The following is an 18,319-nucleotide window of genomic DNA, read 5'->3' as shown; positions in this document are numbered from 1 at the left end:
GGAGTGCTTACTTATGTTTGTCAGGAGATCTACTTAATAACTTTAATTACCTCTACCTGTTAAAAAGACAGAGCCAAGAAGGCCAGAAAGCTCTGTGGGCACTCATCTAAAGGGATAGTTTAAGTATTAAGCTAAAAATTATCCATGTCTCAAGATACATTTGCCTTTGACTTTGCTATCTCTATCTTCAGTTTAAAATGAATGTCATCTTACTAAGAGAGTGATATAAGCATGAGAACAGCTTTACATATTTTTGTGTGTTGATCTGATTATAGTTGGATGGCCCACAAAAGACAGACACCCGGAAAAATAAATTTACAGAGTAAGTTATTTTTGAAAAGTTAGAAGAGGAAGTTCCTTTATTTTTCCTAGTAATGAGCAGATCATTTATGCTTAGCAATTTTTTGATTCACATAGCCTATTTGTGCTCAAGAAGTATTCATAAGGAGACAGGGAATTTTCTCAGATTTATTCAATATCCAAAAGTATCCTCCAAATATTTTTCAGAACTGTTTCCTCTTTACTGTGATCTCCAGTTCATGTGGTTTTGTTTATCTGTAAGCTACCAAACAGTGCTTTGGGTTTTTCCCCACCCACCCACTCATTAGGAAATCATCCACAAATTTCAGGTTACAGCACTGAAATGGGCTTTCAGCAAAAGTACCAGGAAAGGGCATCAGCCAGCTGTCAGTTAGAAACAAGAACAGAGGACTGCAAACTTCAGCTAAAGAAAATCCATTCACAAGCACTTGTGAACAATTATATCATTAGCCACGTTGTTCTTATCTTACCTAATTATACCACATATTTGCATAACACTTAATGTTGTGTGTGAAAACAAACGCTCAGCTTTCAGCTTTGTAACAAAGGAGGGATATCCAGAAATATTTAATGTCCTGTCCTTATAAAGAAAGAGTAGGTGAGAAAAGATGACTGTATCAGCGCGGGAACAGCACTGCGTGTGCAGTGGGAGTCTGTAGGCAGTATGGTGTTGAACTGCACAAGAGATTTCTGGGACGCTTCACTCTAAAGAGAGAAGAAGGCTAGGTTTCTGATAAATATATGTTGTCTCCAAAAATCTAGGAAGCATTTTGCTGATGCTTTTTATAATCTTCCATGTAAAGGAAAGAGACTGGTTCAGGACAACATAGAAATAACGGCTAACAGCCAATTGAGGTGAATGAGAAGGAAAGGTATAATTTCATCTATGTGTCATCTTCCCAGTCCCACCACGGGGTCACGTTAACACTTGGCATTTAGCAAGTTGAAGGCAGAAGTTTTTAAGTCTAAGGATATTCCCTGATGGGAAATTTTGGCCATTTCAGTCTTGTGGCCTTCTTTCCTCCATACCTTTTTTTGCAGTATAGCTTTTTGCATATTGCCAGATTTAGCAATACTTGCAGTAATGGGAAATGTTCAATGTTTCCCTAGAATACGCATGAGAGTTGTGATATTATACTATTTATCATCAGACTGTCCTTCCCAGTGAGACCAGTGTACTACATCTTAGAAAAAAAAAGGTGAAATAAAAACCTGCAGCAAATTAGTTATCATGGGGCCACGTTAATTGCTGACTGTGTAGGGGATGGAATTTTACTGGGGGTTGGGTGGAGGGGGAGTTTGTTTATTTTTCATTTTTGCTGTTTGTTTTTCTGTTAAAGATAAGATGATCTGGGCTCAAGTGCCTGTGACAAACTGTTAAAATGGTCTTGCCAGAGCTGAATAACATTCTAGACTTTAGCACAAACCTTGGAAACTATTTCCAGGTTGTACAAATGGCACCTTTGCCCAAGTTTGAGGCAACATTATATACCTTGTATTGCTCCTCACCTCAGAATGGCGTTTCACCCATACTGAATGGTTCATTTAGTTGCTGTCACTCAAGTATAATAGGAAGCTTTTAATAAACTGATGTAGTGATTGTTTTGACAATCCTTTCTAACAGATGGTCTTGTATACTGTGAGATATGTTCACCTGATTCGTGTTAATGTGAAGCAATACTAGGGCTGCATGGTGAAATGTGGCCCTTTCTGTGTATGGAATCTGTGATTATCCGGTTTGTTCTTCTATAGCACAGGTTAGGGGAAACAGGAAGATGTGTACATAGTTCTGTGAGTTTTGTTTAAAGTGATAAACGTATTTGGGAGGTTTATTTAAGTTATTAAAAATGTGTTTGGCAGGATTCACTCCTGCCTCAGCAGTTTGGCATAGTTAAGGATTTTACCGCCCAACAGCGCTGTTTGCCTAAGAAGGACACTTGACAATGGAGCGAGCAAAAGGCGGGAAGGGCGGGCTGGGGCTGATGGCCACGGGCACGTGAACAACCCCAAATACGGGACCCGCCGCTTCGGTACTTTTAGCCAATTGACACCTGTGTAGCGGCCAGTGGTACGCTCTTGGCCAATCAGTAGCTGCCGCGAACGGTGTGAGTAACCAATGGAGTGCAGATTGTGAGCTCCCCAAAAGGAGACAGGCACGGTGGGGGACCGGGAGAGGTTATCAATACTGTAACTGTGAACTAAGGGGTGCGCGTCTTGGGGGAGCGGAGACTCCGGGCGCACCCAGCGCTGTTTGCTTGTTTCTATTCAATAAATTGGAAACGGTAATTGGAATCCTGTTTGGGACTCAGCTCATTTATATACATATACTATGCCATGATTTACAGTATCTGGGTTTTTTTTTAAGGTCCAGTAATACTGTTCTACCAACTTAACCCAACATTGATTTATCTCTGTACCTCACTCTTAAACTCTGGTGCTGTCATAGATGTAGAATGTCCTTAATACTTTCACAGGAACTGGGTTATATTACTTCTATGATCTTTCATGGTATTATAGGCAATATTACTGTAATAGAGGAAGTTACTGAAGGACTTACATCTTCATTTGTTTACTATTTCTGGTGCAGAAGGTGAATACAATAATCTGATGGTAATATGGACTTCAATAGTTACCAGAACAAAGAAGATCATATTACTTATGAATATCAAGAGTGGGCACACTTTTTATCTTCTTGTTATTGGTACAAATCAAGAGTAACGTAAGAACCATCTATTGATCTTGTAGCCAGAATCCAGAATCTGTTTGACTTTGGATACATACTGGTATTTCCTTTAAAAACAGATTAAAACACAATGTCAATATTGAACCTTCTCTCCATTCCCAGGACATGTGTCAAAATTCAGATGCATGCTTTTGTAATCAAAGAATTTCAGATTTGAATGGAGGAAAACAAGACAAGAGCTGAACCTGTCACATAATTATGTTCAGAGCAGACTGAGTGCATGTTCTGTGCGTCTTCTAAAATATTTCATTTCTACTATTTTGAGGGGAGAAAAATCTCATCTAGCTATGAGTAGGGTGCATCAAACCTGGGCTGTTTTTACAGTAAGTTGAGGAAAAGAAACTGCTGCTTTTCCAAAAACTAAACAACAATACATGGTTTGAACACTGATCTTCTAAGAAATACTAACATTTTGCAGTGGGGACATGGTTTTAAACCCCAAATATTTGTGAAGTGTCTTGCACTTCAGAGACCATGAGGTACCAGCTGACAGTGATGCATATTGGACAAGTGAAAACGTTAGATGTGCAAGGGCATGCAGTCTCCTCTTATATAGTTGCTTGGAGTAAAACCACCAGCTGCAGCTGGCCTTAGGTCAATTGGGGTTCCCGCAGGAATGAGGATGATTCTTTCATGATGGAAAGTGAGCACATGCACTGTGGCAGCTCTGGACCTTTACTCAAGGTGTAAGCAGGGAGACCACGCAGCCCTCTCCCACCGTGATACTGGTTATGCTTTAGCCCTCTTGGGACAGTAAACCATAAGCTGGAGCAAGGGGGCTGCTGTGTTGAAACCAGCAGCAGGAGGTGAGTTGCTTTGCAGCTGCCTCTTCCTCAGTAGTTTCTTAACCTACTTGCGTACAGGTGTCTGGGGTCCACAATTTCTGAATTGTCCCACGGTCATTCCTTAAAATGTTTCCCTTTTTGAAGCAGGGAGACACACACACACACACACGGAACAGCACAGAGTTTTTTGAGCTTTAAAGAGTTTCAGAGTTGTGGAAAGCATTAGACATACTAGTGTCAATGGCAGAAAAGGAAAGCTAGACCACTTGTATGACAGGAACTCTTCTTAAGCTACTCTGCCATCCCCCTTCTTCTGCACTTTTCATCCTTAACTTACAGCCACACGCCTTCCTCCTCCTCCTGCACTATAAGTATAGGTTGTGGGAAAGCTATCAATTCAGAACTGAAAAGGGATAGTGACTTCGATTGAGTCACATCTAATTTGCAGGCCTTGTCAGTGTGTCAAAACCTTTTTTAATTTGACCTGTAAAGACTCCGGTCGGAGGAGAAGCTAACCCCATGTTGCAGCTCTTAATGTGCACAGCTCCATAGTGTGTGGAAGCAGAACAACAAATTCCAGCTTCTATGGCCGTGAAAGGCAAGGCAGTGATTACTCAGTGGGGTTGATGTCTTTCAGAGGGCCCATGGCTTCAAGCAGCGCACGCGCGTGTGTGTGTGTGCATGCGTACATGCATAAAACAGTCACAGAGGGATTACCAGGGCTTTCCAAGGTTTATGTGTAAGTGATGTTTCTATTCAGGTATTAAGGCCTTAAAACTTCATCACTGCTTGGAATTTTTTTTTTTTTTCAAATGCACTGTTAACCTGAGAGGTAGCAGAAGTGGTAATGTACTTGGGTTCCATTATTTCTCTGCTTTGTTTTTTATGGCACTTTGTGAAATAAGATACTTGAAGAAATTTCATACAGGCTAAAAAGCTGAGGCTGTAAGGTTCTAGAAAGGTTGGCTAAAAAGAGTCATTTTGAGGTTTTATTCAAAGTATATTGATGTTGACAGTTGCACAGTAACAACAAGGAACTGCAGGGTGTTTCTGCTGTGTCCCAGAAAGACCTCTGGCTGAAGCAGCGACTCGGAGACTTTCGATGGACTACTGGTATGATGGAAATGTGTGTCAAAGTGTAAGCCAGACATGAGCCCTGAAGACCTACAGAGTTGAAAAGAAGATAATGTTTTCCTTAAATTCAGGCCACCCTGTAGTTTTAAACAATGGTTTGCCGCTTGCTGGATAAATCTAGATGTGAAAACCAAGATTTGGGGGATCAGTTTTGGCAGCCAAACTGATACTTGGGTATTCTAGGTTTGCCTGAATCCTGTTCAGCCCATGAACTGGCTCAAAATTTTTTCCCCCTCCTACCATCATACATTATATATTGCTTCCTGGAAAAATAGCATTGGCTAACATTTTTGTATTTTAATCCACAAATTGTGTATGCCATAAGAACTATGGTGCAAGAACAATTCTAAATGGTAAAGCAAAAGCTTGTTTTTCAAATTGTATTTTTTACCTATGAAACAGCACATAAAGTCAAAAACAGTCACAGAAATTAGTTTTTTACTAAAAAGCTGCAGAATTTTTAAAACAAATGGTCCTTAATTACATGCTTATTTAAATTGTGGGGGTTTTAAATAGAAACTGACTTCAGTGATTTGAACTTTGGCCTTGCCTATTGAAACAGAAGAAACTAGAAGAAGTAGGTATTGATAATGGATGTTTTTATTATTCCAAAGCAGTTTCAATCTCATTTTCAGATGGGCAAGTACTTATACGGGACTGAAGGGGGTTTTATATAGAGATATGTTACATAATTTGTTTTGCATGCTCATTTGGAGTTCTAAGAGAAACTTTTTGAGACTTGAGCTGAGAAAGTCTTCCTAAGCAAATAAAACTATAATAGTGACCTAACATATGCCTTCAACCATCTGTGGTTTTGCTGGCTTATAAAATCTTTATGAGAGTTTGTTTTGATTATGTAAGCAGCATTTTCTCATCCTTTCAGTGCATAAAATACAGATAAATGCAAGGATGTTACACTGCCATTCCAAAAATGAAATATTGTCAGTGACCTGTTTTCTGTAGGAAACAATGCTATACTGGCATTCCATATCCTCTTAGCTTCTTATAAACCAACAGGCCCAAGCCCTAGGAAAAAAAAAAAAAAAAAAAAGAAAATAATGTTCTCTCTTATTCATATGGATTGCCTTTTTCCTCACCTTTCTTCTGTGAAAGCAAATATTACCAGTAAACATTTTGTAAGTCTGATGTTAATGTTTAACAAAAGCTAGAAAAAGCTTAGAGAGCTCATCTGACATAGAGCAGGAACAAATTAGTATTGTGGTTAATGTGAATTTCTAGAACTAAAACTTTCTCCTGAAAGAAGATAAGGCATTTCTTTTACAGAAAGAAGAGTAAGAGGGCTCTAATATTAAATCTGTTTGATGCTTTAAACATGCTAAACAGATTAAAAATTATTTCCCTTAGAGTAAATATGAAGTGATGAAACTTTGGTTTTATTAAACTGGGCAGTAAAACCACCATAACAGATTTCTCTACTTCCATAAAGTTTCTAGCTCAGTCATTAAGACTGAAATTAAAAGTGTCAGTGCTCTTCAGAACCTTTCTGCTAAATGTAAGCTTCCATTATTCTGAAATAGAAATTCAGCTGAATACTTATAAACATAAAAGTAGCCCCTAGAGAGCTCTAGCTGAAGTGTTCTCTGGACTATGCATTTTGCAAATGTACATTAAACTTTTGAAGCTGGCATATCTTTGTAGGTCTGTTCAGTGTAACTACTGGGTGTTCAAAGAACAGGGACATTTGCTCACTAACTCATGTGTCTTTTACTCTTCTGGTCAGTATTTCAATAACATGTTGAGAAATTAAATTTACAGTGCCATATTTTCTTTTATAAAATTAGAATGCTTGCTTATTAAATTGTTTGTAATGCAAAGATGTTGAAATTGTGAGATAATTATCTGTTGACTTTTTGATAGATATGACAAAAATCACACAATTTCTGCTTTCATCAAGTGTTCTGATGTTAGAGCTTTGCCTGAATCCCTTTTGGCCTACTTTTAATTAATTTTCTCTAGGTTTTGAAAATTAAATCCCTCCTGTTGTTGTTTTCTTAGTTTTCTGAAAAGGAAGGCAAGAAAACCAGAAAAAGATATACAACAGAAGAGCAAATGTGAGGCAAAATTGTAGCATCTTAATTTACCCCCAGGATGCATTTAGTGCAGGTAAGCAGGATAAGCAGGGAGGGTGAGTGAGAGGAATAAAAACTAAGAACTGTTCTCATGTATGTGTTTTATTTTTAAAGACTGAAGTTAGGTGTGCTGTCCAGAGGCTGCTGAACAATTGACCACATCTTTCTGCTCAGTATCAACTACTTTTCCTCTTTCTAGTCCTAGCAGATTATATCATTCCAACTATGTGGGGAAAAAACTCAAAACTCTACTCTTAAAACTTTTTAAAATACTCTGGAATAAAAGACGTCGTCTGTAGAGATATTCCAAACTCTATAATGCCAGCAAATTTAAACAGAGAGTGATTTTAACAGGGCATTGTTGTATCTGGAGCGGAATGGTGACCCTACACTTACATTGAATGCACGCAGCACATTTGACTGGAGCCTTGTACACAGCATTGGCTTTCTTTTGCTAGGAGAACTTTTAAAAATTCAGTCATCTTTGAAAATAAAATACATTTGAGTACCAGGGAAAAGAGTATGAAGCCTTGCAGAGCTTTTGCAGTCTCTTAGAAAAGATGAAAAAAAGGGTCTACAAGAGAGATGTAGAGATGCAGATGAGACTCAGCCAGGTTTTGCTAAAATCATTGGGGTAAACAAATCTACAGAAACACGAACAGAAGCTATCTTTTAGCAGATAATATTTCAGCTGTAGACCACTTACTGTGAACAGTTGAGGTTCTTGCTGCTGATTGTTGTCTTCAAAAGCTTTCAGTGTCTTAGCAGTACTGGTTTCACAGAGTTAGGTGTTGTCTATGTAGGAAGCTACTGCAAGGTAAACATAAAGATATGACACTGTAGTGCAGCGGGCATTTCTGCATTAATTCCCTTTATAGGCTGCCTGTGGGCGAAAAGCACAAGGTCACCAATTCCACTTTCAATACTAGCCCATGAGGAGTGACCAGGTTCTGGCTAGGACAGAGTTAATATTCACCTGCGCTGGGAGCGGAACTGGAGCTGGTGGCCCCTGTGGCTGGGGCACAGAGCTGGGACATGTTACTCATCAGCCAACAGCTGGGGTTAATTTACCCAAATCAGCCCATCCCATCTGACATCATGCTCAGTAGATCAGTGAGGAGGGTGCTGAGCAGAGCCTCCTGCTACGTGGGAAGAAACTGGGCATTAAGATTGGTTGTGAGCCATTGTACTGTATTTGTTTTCTTCTGTTATGTCTCTTAAATTCATTTTTTGTTTCATCTCAACCTGTGAGGTTTTGCCACCTTTTTGTTTACCAGTTCTCCCTTCTGTCCCACTGGAGGGTCCGGGGAGTGAGCGAGAGACTGCATAGTCTGGTGCCGATTGGGGCTAAACTAGGACAGGAGTCACTGTTGCATGTTGAATACACATAACAGCCTTCTTCCATACCCTGACGCCCAGATCTGTGTTACTTTGTGTAACTTACAGCAGTCTTCTAGACCCGTCTTTATTCTGATTTTCCATTGGTGCTATGAAGCAGCAAACAGTGATGTATTTCAGTAATTCAGTGCCCTCTATGAATGCTACTACAACAAAAACCTCGATTTAGATTTCGGATGGCTTAATTTTTATTTTCCCCGTGCTACATAATCCATTCTTTACATTTACTCATCGTGTTCACTGTAGGGTAGTCAGAACAGATTAGGGAATGTTACCAGAAGTACTCTTTGCAGAAGACACTTTTCCCAAAATGATACTGCAACAATAATAAGGTCATTGGCAAGGTCATGGAGCAGATTCTCCTGGAAACCATGCTAAGGCACATGGAGAGCAAGGAGGTGGTTGGTGACAGCCAACATGGCTTCACCAAGGGCAGATCGTGCCTGACCAATTTCGTAGCCTTCTATGACGGGGTGACAGCATCGGTGGACAAGGGACGAGCAACGGATATCATCTACCTGGACTTGTGCAAGGCTTTTGACACTGTCCCGCACGACAGCCTTCTCTCTAAACTAGAGAGACCTGGGTTTGATGGACGGACCACTCGGTGGATAAGGAATTGGCTGGATGGCCACACTCAGAGAGTGGTGGTCAACGGCTCAATGTCCAAGTGGAGATCGCTGATGAGTGGTGTTCCTCAGGGGTTGGTATTGGGCCCAGCCCTGTTCAACATCTTTGTCAGCGACATGGACAGTGGGATAGAGTGCACCTTCAGCAAGTTTGCCGACGACACCAAGCTGTGTGGTGCTGTTGACACACTGGAGGGAAGGATGCCATCCAGAGGGACCTGGACAGGCTGGAGAGGTGGGCCCATGCCAACCTCGTGAGGTTCAACCACGCCAAGTACAATGTCCTGCACAGGAGTTGGAGCAATCCCAGACACAAATTCAGGCTGGGTAGAGAATAGATCGAGACCAGCCCTGAGAAGGACTTGGGAGTGCTGGTGGACGAGAAGCTCAACATGCGCTCAGGCAATGCACCCTTGCAGCCCAGAAGGCCAATCACACCTTGGGCTGCATCCAGAGGAGTGTGGCCAGCAGGTTGAGGGAGGGGATTTTGCACTTCTCCTCCTGTTGGGGTGAGTTCAGAGGAGGCCACAAAGATGTTCAGAGGGCTGGAACACCTCTCCTAGGAGGACAGTCAGAGGCAGCTGTGGTTCTTCAGCCTGGAGAAGAGGAGGCTCCGGGGAGACCCGATAGCGGCCTTCCAATACCTAAAGGGGGCTACAGGAAAGACAGGGAGAAACTCTTCAGCAAGACCTGATCTGGTTGGAGATGTCCCTGCTCCTTGCAGGGGGGTTGGACTGGATGGCCTTTGAAGGTCCCTTCCCACCCTAACCATTCTATGATTAGGCAATGGGTACCTTCTGAAATCACTCCCAGATATATGCCTTGCTGGAAACCTTCTTTGAATATTGAGTTTTCAAATATGCCAAAGCTTAATGCTCTTATCTCCTCGAGTATCTTTGGATTCCCTGTCACCTGAAGAGTATGCACATAAAGGAAAAGACACAAACGCAAACACACACCCATCCATTTTTCAGCCAGTGTGCTGGGATTTCCAGATGATGAAAGACACTCAAAAGCAAAGAGCATCTGACCGTTCTCCTGGTCCCCCTCTACTCTGCCTTCTTATTTTTCTTCAAAGTCAAGCGTCCTGTCACTTCTCAAAACAGACATAAAAATAAAACACGTACTTTTGCCTCTCTGGCAGCACTCTTGCTTTTTAATAGCAAATAAAAACAATAACAAAAGAGTTTCTTACTGTAGTAAGGGTTCTTTAACCTGAAAACGTTCTGAAGGAATGATCTGGATTATACTTAAGACAGGACAAAGAAACATAAAAGCGAGAAGCCTTTGTGCTCAGAGGCATAAATCAGCTACTGTGTTACGTAAATAAGCAGTTCTTCACATCTAAAGAAGTTGTCCCCTAATTTTCCCTCACATCCTTTTCTTGCACTTTCTCTGGAAGCTGATAATTTTCAGAGACAGAATATTGGACAAGGTATGTGGTGCTTCTGCTCTGGCATAGCAGAGCCCGTGCTCAAATTCAAGGTGAGGTAGGGCACAGCTCTTGTCCTCCAGTACTGCAGTCTGTTCCCTCTGTCATCCTCCGGTAAGGTGTGGCGGAGTGACAGGTCACCTAGATGTATTTAATGTGAAATGAAATCTGTGGCTTTTTGTTGCTTCTGTTTATTAATTTTTTATTGTAATGGCATGTCATCTTAAAACATATACTTGAAAATATTTTTGAACCAGGGAGCATACTAGTCTCCAGGTCACTTCATTATTTATTTATTTACGCTTTCTTCTGTCATGCTACCAAAAGTGCAGCACAGAGATGCTGATTTTTAGGAGAGCTAGGTAATGTCGCAATGCAGAGTGAATAAAATTATCAATAATATCAGATATTACTATATTTTGGGGGGTATTTCCTACTGCTTTTTGAAGACACATATATATATATAAATATATATATATATATAATCTGGCCCACAGTCTGTTTCCATATTTGAACAGGAAAATACTGAAAGTTCTGATAAATCTTCTCCAGATCTCCTTCCAGATCCCCACTGATTCAGGGGGCACTTTTGCATCCTGACCTGTAGCAGAGATGGCCTGATATGATAAACCATGGAAGGTTTCTGATCCCTGTTTCTAAGCACCAAGGCCATGCAGTTTTCCATACACTTGACACTAAAGGCTTGACATTCTCAGTCTGCTGCGTATATGTCCGTTATCCCTACTTCACTGCATACAGGTTGAGAATTTGAGTTGCAAGGCAGCTAAGCTCCTCGCCTAATCACCTGTAAAGGCAGAATTCCACACAGGATATGTAAACTCCTAACTAGGTGTGAACGTCTAACCTAAATGCCATATAGGAGAAAATTCAATTCCTAATACCTCTTTGTGGAATTGTTACTTCTTTCTCAGGAAAACTTGAATTATGACAAAGTTACATCGAGATCAATGCGAAGTTTTGGCTTTCACGAAGAGTAGATATTAATGGCTAATGACAATAATCATGCATAATAATCTAGGCTGAAAATCATGCCTGAGCTGTACATCCACAATGCCTGAATGTTTAGGCAAGCAGCAAGTAGAAAAAGTGGATGCCTCTGCCACTTTATAGCAACTCCTTGAAAAGAATTCTATCTGCAAGAGTGGGACTGTGCAGTTGAAGACACAAGACAGAGGTAAGTAGGGTGAGACACTTGCTGTTGGTTATTTTGAAATCAGTTTTGTGGAACACAGTAAGTGTCTCATTGTTTAATAACATTTTAGTTTTAAATTGTTTGATTTAAAACATATTCTTACGAGTTGCTGTTTTTCTGGGCATTCTGTAAGACTTTTCCATGAGAATTGAGCTCAGTTCCAGTAGAAGTGGACATACTTAGGGCTAAGGACTGGACTCTTATACTGATGTCAATAGCAGCTGTGTACATAAGCATCCAAGGACAGAATTTTTTTTTCCTCAGGGTATGTTCTACTTCTGTTTTCATGTTCTTAGAGTCTATCTTAAAGTTAATGGGAGTTACACACTATAGTATGTATTCAGGAAAAAAACCCTGCAGTTAAATGCAATAACAATCCTCTGCATTGACCACTCCAGCCTCACCTCTGTGCCTGGCAAGGTCATGGAGCAGACTCTCCTGGATACCATGCTAAGGCACATGGAGAGCAAGGAGGTGGTTGGTGACAGCCAACACGGCTTCACCAAGGGCAGATCGTGCCTGACCAATTTGGTGGCCTTCTATGATGGGGTGACACTGTCGGTGGACAAGGGACGAGCAACAGACATCATCTACCTGGACTTGTGCAAGGCTTTTGACACTGTCCCACACAACATCCTTCTCTCTAAACTGGAGAGGCATGGGTTTGATGGATGGAGCACCTGGTGGATAAGGAGTTGGCTGGATGGCCGCACTCAGAGAGTGGTGGTCAATGGCTTGATGTCCAAGTGGAGATCAGTGACAAGTGGCCTCAGGGGTCCGTGTTGGGCCCGGCCCTGTTCAACATCTTTGTCGGTGACATGGACAGTGGGACAGAGTGCACCCTCAGCAAGTTTGCCGACAACACCAAGCTGTGTGATGCGATCGACACGCTGGAAGGGAAGGGATGCCATCCAGAAGGAGAGACTGGTGAGGTGGGCCTGTGAAACCTCACGAGGTTCAACCAGGCCAAGTGCAAGGTCTTGCACGTGGGTCGTGGCAATCCCAGGCACAAATACAGGGAGAATGGATGGAGAGCAGCCCTGAGGAGAAGGACTTGGGAGTGCTGGTGGACGAGAAGCTCAACATGAGCCGGCAATGCGCCCTTGCAGCCCAGAAGCCCAACCCCACAAAGACAATAAGAGGGCTGGAGCACCTCTCCTGTGAGGCCAGGCTGAGAGAGCTGGGGCTGTTCAGCCTGGAGAAGAGGAGGCTCTGGGGAGACCTTAGAGCGGTCTTGCAGTGTCTAAAGGGGGCCTACAGGAAAGGCCTGTTGTGACAGGATGGGGGGTAATGGTTTTAAAATAGAGGGAGGTAGATTCAGATTAGATATTAGGAAATTTTTTTTTATGCTGAGGGTGGTGGAACACTTGGAACAGGTTTCCCAGAGAGGTGGTGGATGCCCCATCCCTGGAAACATTCCAGGTCAGGTTGGATGGGGCTCTGAGCAACTTGCTCTGGTTGAAGATGTCCCTGCTCCTTGCAGGGGCGTCAGACTAGATCACCCTTGAAGGTCCCTTCCAATCCAAACCATTCTATGATGCTATGACCAGTACTGCGCACTGCGTTCATGCTGCTGAAAAACATACCTTGGATGAGGCTCTGAACTCGCAATTTATGTAGCTATTTGCATTTGTCAATGTAAACAGAAAGGGATGTACTGAGTTTGTCACGGCAATTGGTTAGACTAACAACTATTCCGTGCTGCGCCATGGCAAATCACCAGTTCCGCAGCCTGCAGCTGCCAGCTCCCGAGCAGAGTCCTGTCGGAGAGACAGGAACCGAACCGGGAAGTGCTTGCCTGCTGAAAGTGATTTCCCTCATGATTCTGGAGGCACGTGTGTGTTTCCTCTTGCCACTATACATTGTGCATCCAAGACCAGATTTTCTATTTTTATATCATTACGTATGTCCTTGGAATAGACTTTCTTTATTATTTTCCATCATTCCTTTTAGCAGTGCGTAAGCATACGTGTGTGTGTTCATGTACAGCTCTCATACAGAGCTCATACGCCTCTGACGAACCTCTTAGCCTGGCTGTGAGACCATCTAGTTCTTACTCCCATTGCTTGTGAAGCTCTCCACCTATCTTCTTGGAGCTGCTGCTGCATAAACACTTTGGTTTGGTGTGATTCTTTGTTTTGTTATAAGAGACAATATCAATAAGTATTTAATAACATAACCAGGCAGTGCCCCAGAAATGGGAACACGATGTTTACCCTTTAGTATACAGTATCATTTTATCTGTTTGCTCTGAATGACACCTTTTGGGTGCAACACATTTTATATTGATGAAGCAATGCCACAGCAGCTTCCTGCATCTGCTCTCTCTGCTGTCTGAAAGTGTCTGTAATTACCAATCAACAAAAATAACTGCCAGACACTTTTCAATGACCTCAAATTTCTATCCTCCAGAAACGGAGGACATGAAAGAGAAAATGAGTGTGCAGTATGTTTCATGATTGTAAGACGTTCATTCTTATCTCATATGTGTTTTGTGTTGAAATCCAGCAGCATTGTTCCACTGGAGTTTGAGCCGCAATCTTGAAAAAGAACCTGTTCTACAGTCCGTGTTAAAAGGAGAATTAAACCAAAACCTGTGGATACTGCTAACTTGTGATTCTCTTCTGTGGTGGTTTTGTTAGTGGGGGGGGGCCTAAGGTGGCAGCTTCTGTAGGAAACTGCTAGAAGTCGCTCCCCTTTGTTCAGTGGACTCGGCCAGGCCTAGGGCGGACCCGCTGCTGGCCAAGGCCGAGCCGATTGGTAGCAGAATGTCCCGTGATAACGCCTCTGCGATAACGTATTTAAGAAGGGGAAAACAGGAAAAAAAAGAGAGAAGAGAAGATGTGAAAAAGCTGAACGGGGGCAGAGGCGCAGAGGGGGAGGCGCAGGCCTCATGGGCTTTGCAGGCCTCACCCTCTGGCCTCTCGCCAGGCGGTGACTGGGCCCGACTCGGCCCGGCCCGGCTGCAAGAAGCAGAGAGGAGATGAGCTGGATGATGTGAAGAGATTCTGAGAGGCGTCTGCCAGCCTGTTGTGAAGAACTTTTCTTGTGAGAGGAATGGCTGTACAGGCCAAGGTCAGTGTAGAAGGAGGGGAGCAGTAATGCGGCTCCTGGCCAAGATCCCCCTGCAGCCCGTGGTGAAGACCATGGTGGAGCAGGATGTCCCCCTGCAGCCCATGGAGGTCCACGGAGGAGCAGAGATCCACTTGGAGCCCATGAAGGACCCCACACTGGGGGAGGTGGATGCCTGAAGGCGGCTGTGGCCCGTGGAGGGCCCGCTGGGGCAGCCGTTCTGGAGGGACTGCACCCGTGGAAGAGATGACCCACGCCGGAGCAGTTCCATAAAGGACTGTGGCCCGTGGGTGGGACCCCACAACAGAGCAGGGGAGGAATGCGAGGAGTTCTTTCCCCAACCATGAAGCAGCGGCGTAAAACAATGTGTGATGAACTGACCACAACCCCCATTCCCTCTTCACCCCTGTGCCGCTCAGGGGGGTAAGGTGGTAGAGATAATGTTAAGCTTGGGAAGAGGGAGGGGTGGGGGGAGGTTATCTTGTTCTCTGTCTCATTATCCTGCTGTTTGTAGTAATAAATGAATAGTTTTCCCCAAGGCAAGTCTGTTTTGCCCGTGACGGTAACTTTAAGGATTTCTCCCTGTCCTTATCTCAAACCTCGAGCCGTTTTTCCTTATATTATCTCTCCCTGTTCTCTTGAAGGATGGGGGGAGTGAGAGAGAGACTGCGCAGTCTGGTCCTGATCGGGGCTGAACTACGACATCTTCCTTGAAAGTATCCATCTTACACTGTAGTTGTAAACAAGTGGTATGCGTGCTATCTGCTATCAATGGTCATAACACTAATGTATTAGTTGAGTAAGCTTTATATTTTAAGCGGTATTGCCATCTTGTGGTTTTGACAGGTTTTACCATTCTGTTTCCTTTTGCAATCCTTTTTTTTCCTTATTGTGTTAGCAAGAATCCCTGAAATGCCATGGCACGTACAACAGAATTGGCATTGCCCCAGCTGCAGAACATTTAGCGGAAAATACTAAAGCCTGTATCTGAATGTCATAAACTATTGAATCAGTCTTTCGACATGATAATTTTATCTCCTTCCACTGAAAGGAAGGGAGTAGATAGTTAAGGTTTTTATTAGAAAGGTAATTGTGAAACACCTCATTGTAAGAGCTGCCTTATTAATTATTGCTCATTATGAAATGGAGTTTGTTCCGCACTCAGCAAGTGTCTGGACTCTTCATCTGTGGCTTCTGGACCACTGGTAGTCCACAAGATCATCCACAGTCTGCAAAGACACCTGTACTATCTTTAGAGTACTTCTATTTCAGATATTAATGATAGGAGCTCAGAAAAATGTTCTGAATTCACAATGGTAGCGGTTTTTTTTTTTCCCTCAAAAAAAATAATAATTGTTTTCTGTGTTTGCACAGTGCTAGTATTAAGGGACCATGCTCTGACTCACTTGTGGACAATGTTCATCAATAATAATGTACCACTGTCACTGGCCTCAGAGGACACCCCGTCAGAGTTCACGACGTGCAGCCCATTTGACAATAACAAGGACCGCTCAGTATTTCACAGAATGAATGCAGTTAGTCTCTTAGTCCAGAAGAGTGGAGATACAATGCCTTTGTCACCTTCGGTGACAGGAAAGGCTCAAGCCGTTTTGCTCCACCAGTCATATGTCAGATAACTAGAGAGCTCTACCTTGTCAGATGAGTTGCTGAGCACCTGATGTTACATGGTCCCACCGAAAGAAAGAGGCTGTGACTTCTGCTGGCACTGAAGAGACAGGTAGGATTTTTTTTTTTCTCCCTTTTCTCTGAAAAATGTCAAGCCACTTCTTGCCTGCTCAAACTTTTCTAGAAAATAACAAGTCATATATCAGAACTACTTCTATTATTGGTATTAAATCTTCTGGCAACCCTGAGAGAGTGCTACCCATCATGTCCAGAGCCAGGGCTTTCCATATCTGAAGCCAAGGCCCTGTAAACAAGTGATGGTTTCCCTGGGGCTTTGTTTTTTCACATTCATCTTGGAATTGTTCTACTTGGCATAAAATCAGTAGTTTTCAATATTCTGGATTGGAGGTCCTGTGGAAATCTGCCAAGAACTGAGCAGGTCCCTCTGGAAATCCCACTTATGTAAAACACTGTATAGTGTACATGAACTCGCGCTTTTTCTTTCAGGATACTCTTTCAGGTTGAGCCTATGAGCAAGGATTTCCTGTTCTGCCGGCAAATTCCAGGGACACCACATTGTCAGAGAGGGAAGTTTATTAACAAAGAGCTTTTCTCGATAAACCGAGGATTCCTGACAGATTTCTCCCTATTAAAACTTATCAAAGCTGTACATGTCTGTGAAGTATGATGCTTTTGATGAATCAATATCTTCTCATGAGAATTCCCCACAGCCTCAGAAATTAGGCAATCCTTGCTTTAGAGTATGATGTGTGAAGAGATATCTATATTTGGCATCTATACACTTCACAAGATTGCACTTTAAAAGTCTATTCCGAATATTTTTTTATTGCTAGTAGAAGACAACACCCATCCCCCATCTCCCTCCACAAGCACCAGGAGTTTACAACAAGTGCTGCCAAATAGTGGTGACTTCTCAGGCTGTACTACAAATCCTACACCATACTGATAAGTCACTTTACTCTCACTGTGTGGATTTTTGGTCAAGCTGGTCCAAGTTGAAGCATTCTGTCTTAACTTTCCTGGCGATAAATCTAAAAAGGTGAGTTGGTGGAAGCAGTATGTCCAGACGGGAAAGTCCCAAGATGAGTGGCCTTAGAAGGAAGCTAAGCACAAACAACAGAATCTCTATTTACGCAGGAGTTTCAGGACTGAGTTATAACACCTATTGACATCCGATTTTTGTGCTTGAGCAGTGAGCACTGCTAGAGGATCTCTGCTACATAGTTGTTATTTTTACTCCTAAAACGATGTCGCAGTTTAACCTCCGTAGGGGCCAGACTACGCAGTCTCTCTCTCACTGCCCCCACCCTCCAAGGGAACAGGGAGAGAGGATATAAGGAAAAAGGCTCGAGGTTTGAGATAAGGACAGGGAGAAAATCCTTAAAGTTACCGTCACAGGCAAAACAGACTCGACTTGGGGAAAACTATTCATTTATTACTACAAACAGCAGGATAATGAGACAGAGAACATGATAAACCTCCCCCCACTCCTCCCTCTTCCCGGGCTTAACATTATCTCTACCACCTTACCCCCCGAGCGGCACAGGGGGGAAGAGGGAATGGGGGTTACGGTCAGTCCATCACGCGTCGTTTTACGCCGCTGCTTTGTCATCATGGGAAGAACTCCTCACGTTCCTCCCCTGCTCCAGCGTGGGGTCCCTCCCACGGGCCACAGCCGCAAGGCCCACAAGGCTCGCGCCTCCCCCTCTCTGCCCCCACTCAGCGTCTTCACATCTTCTCCTTTTTTTTTTTTTTCTGTTTTCCCCTTCTTAAATCCGTTATCGCAGAGACGTTATCAGGGAACATTCTGCTACCGACTGGCTCGGCCCTGGCCGGCAGCGGGTCCGCCCTGGGC

Source organism: Chlamydotis macqueenii, chromosome 8 (assembly GCF_036417535.1).
Source record: "Chlamydotis macqueenii isolate bChlMac1 chromosome 8, bChlMac1.mat, whole genome shotgun sequence".
Taxonomy (NCBI): Eukaryota; Metazoa; Chordata; class Aves; order Otidiformes; family Otididae; genus Chlamydotis; species Chlamydotis macqueenii.
This window is presented reverse-complemented; position numbering follows the sequence as displayed.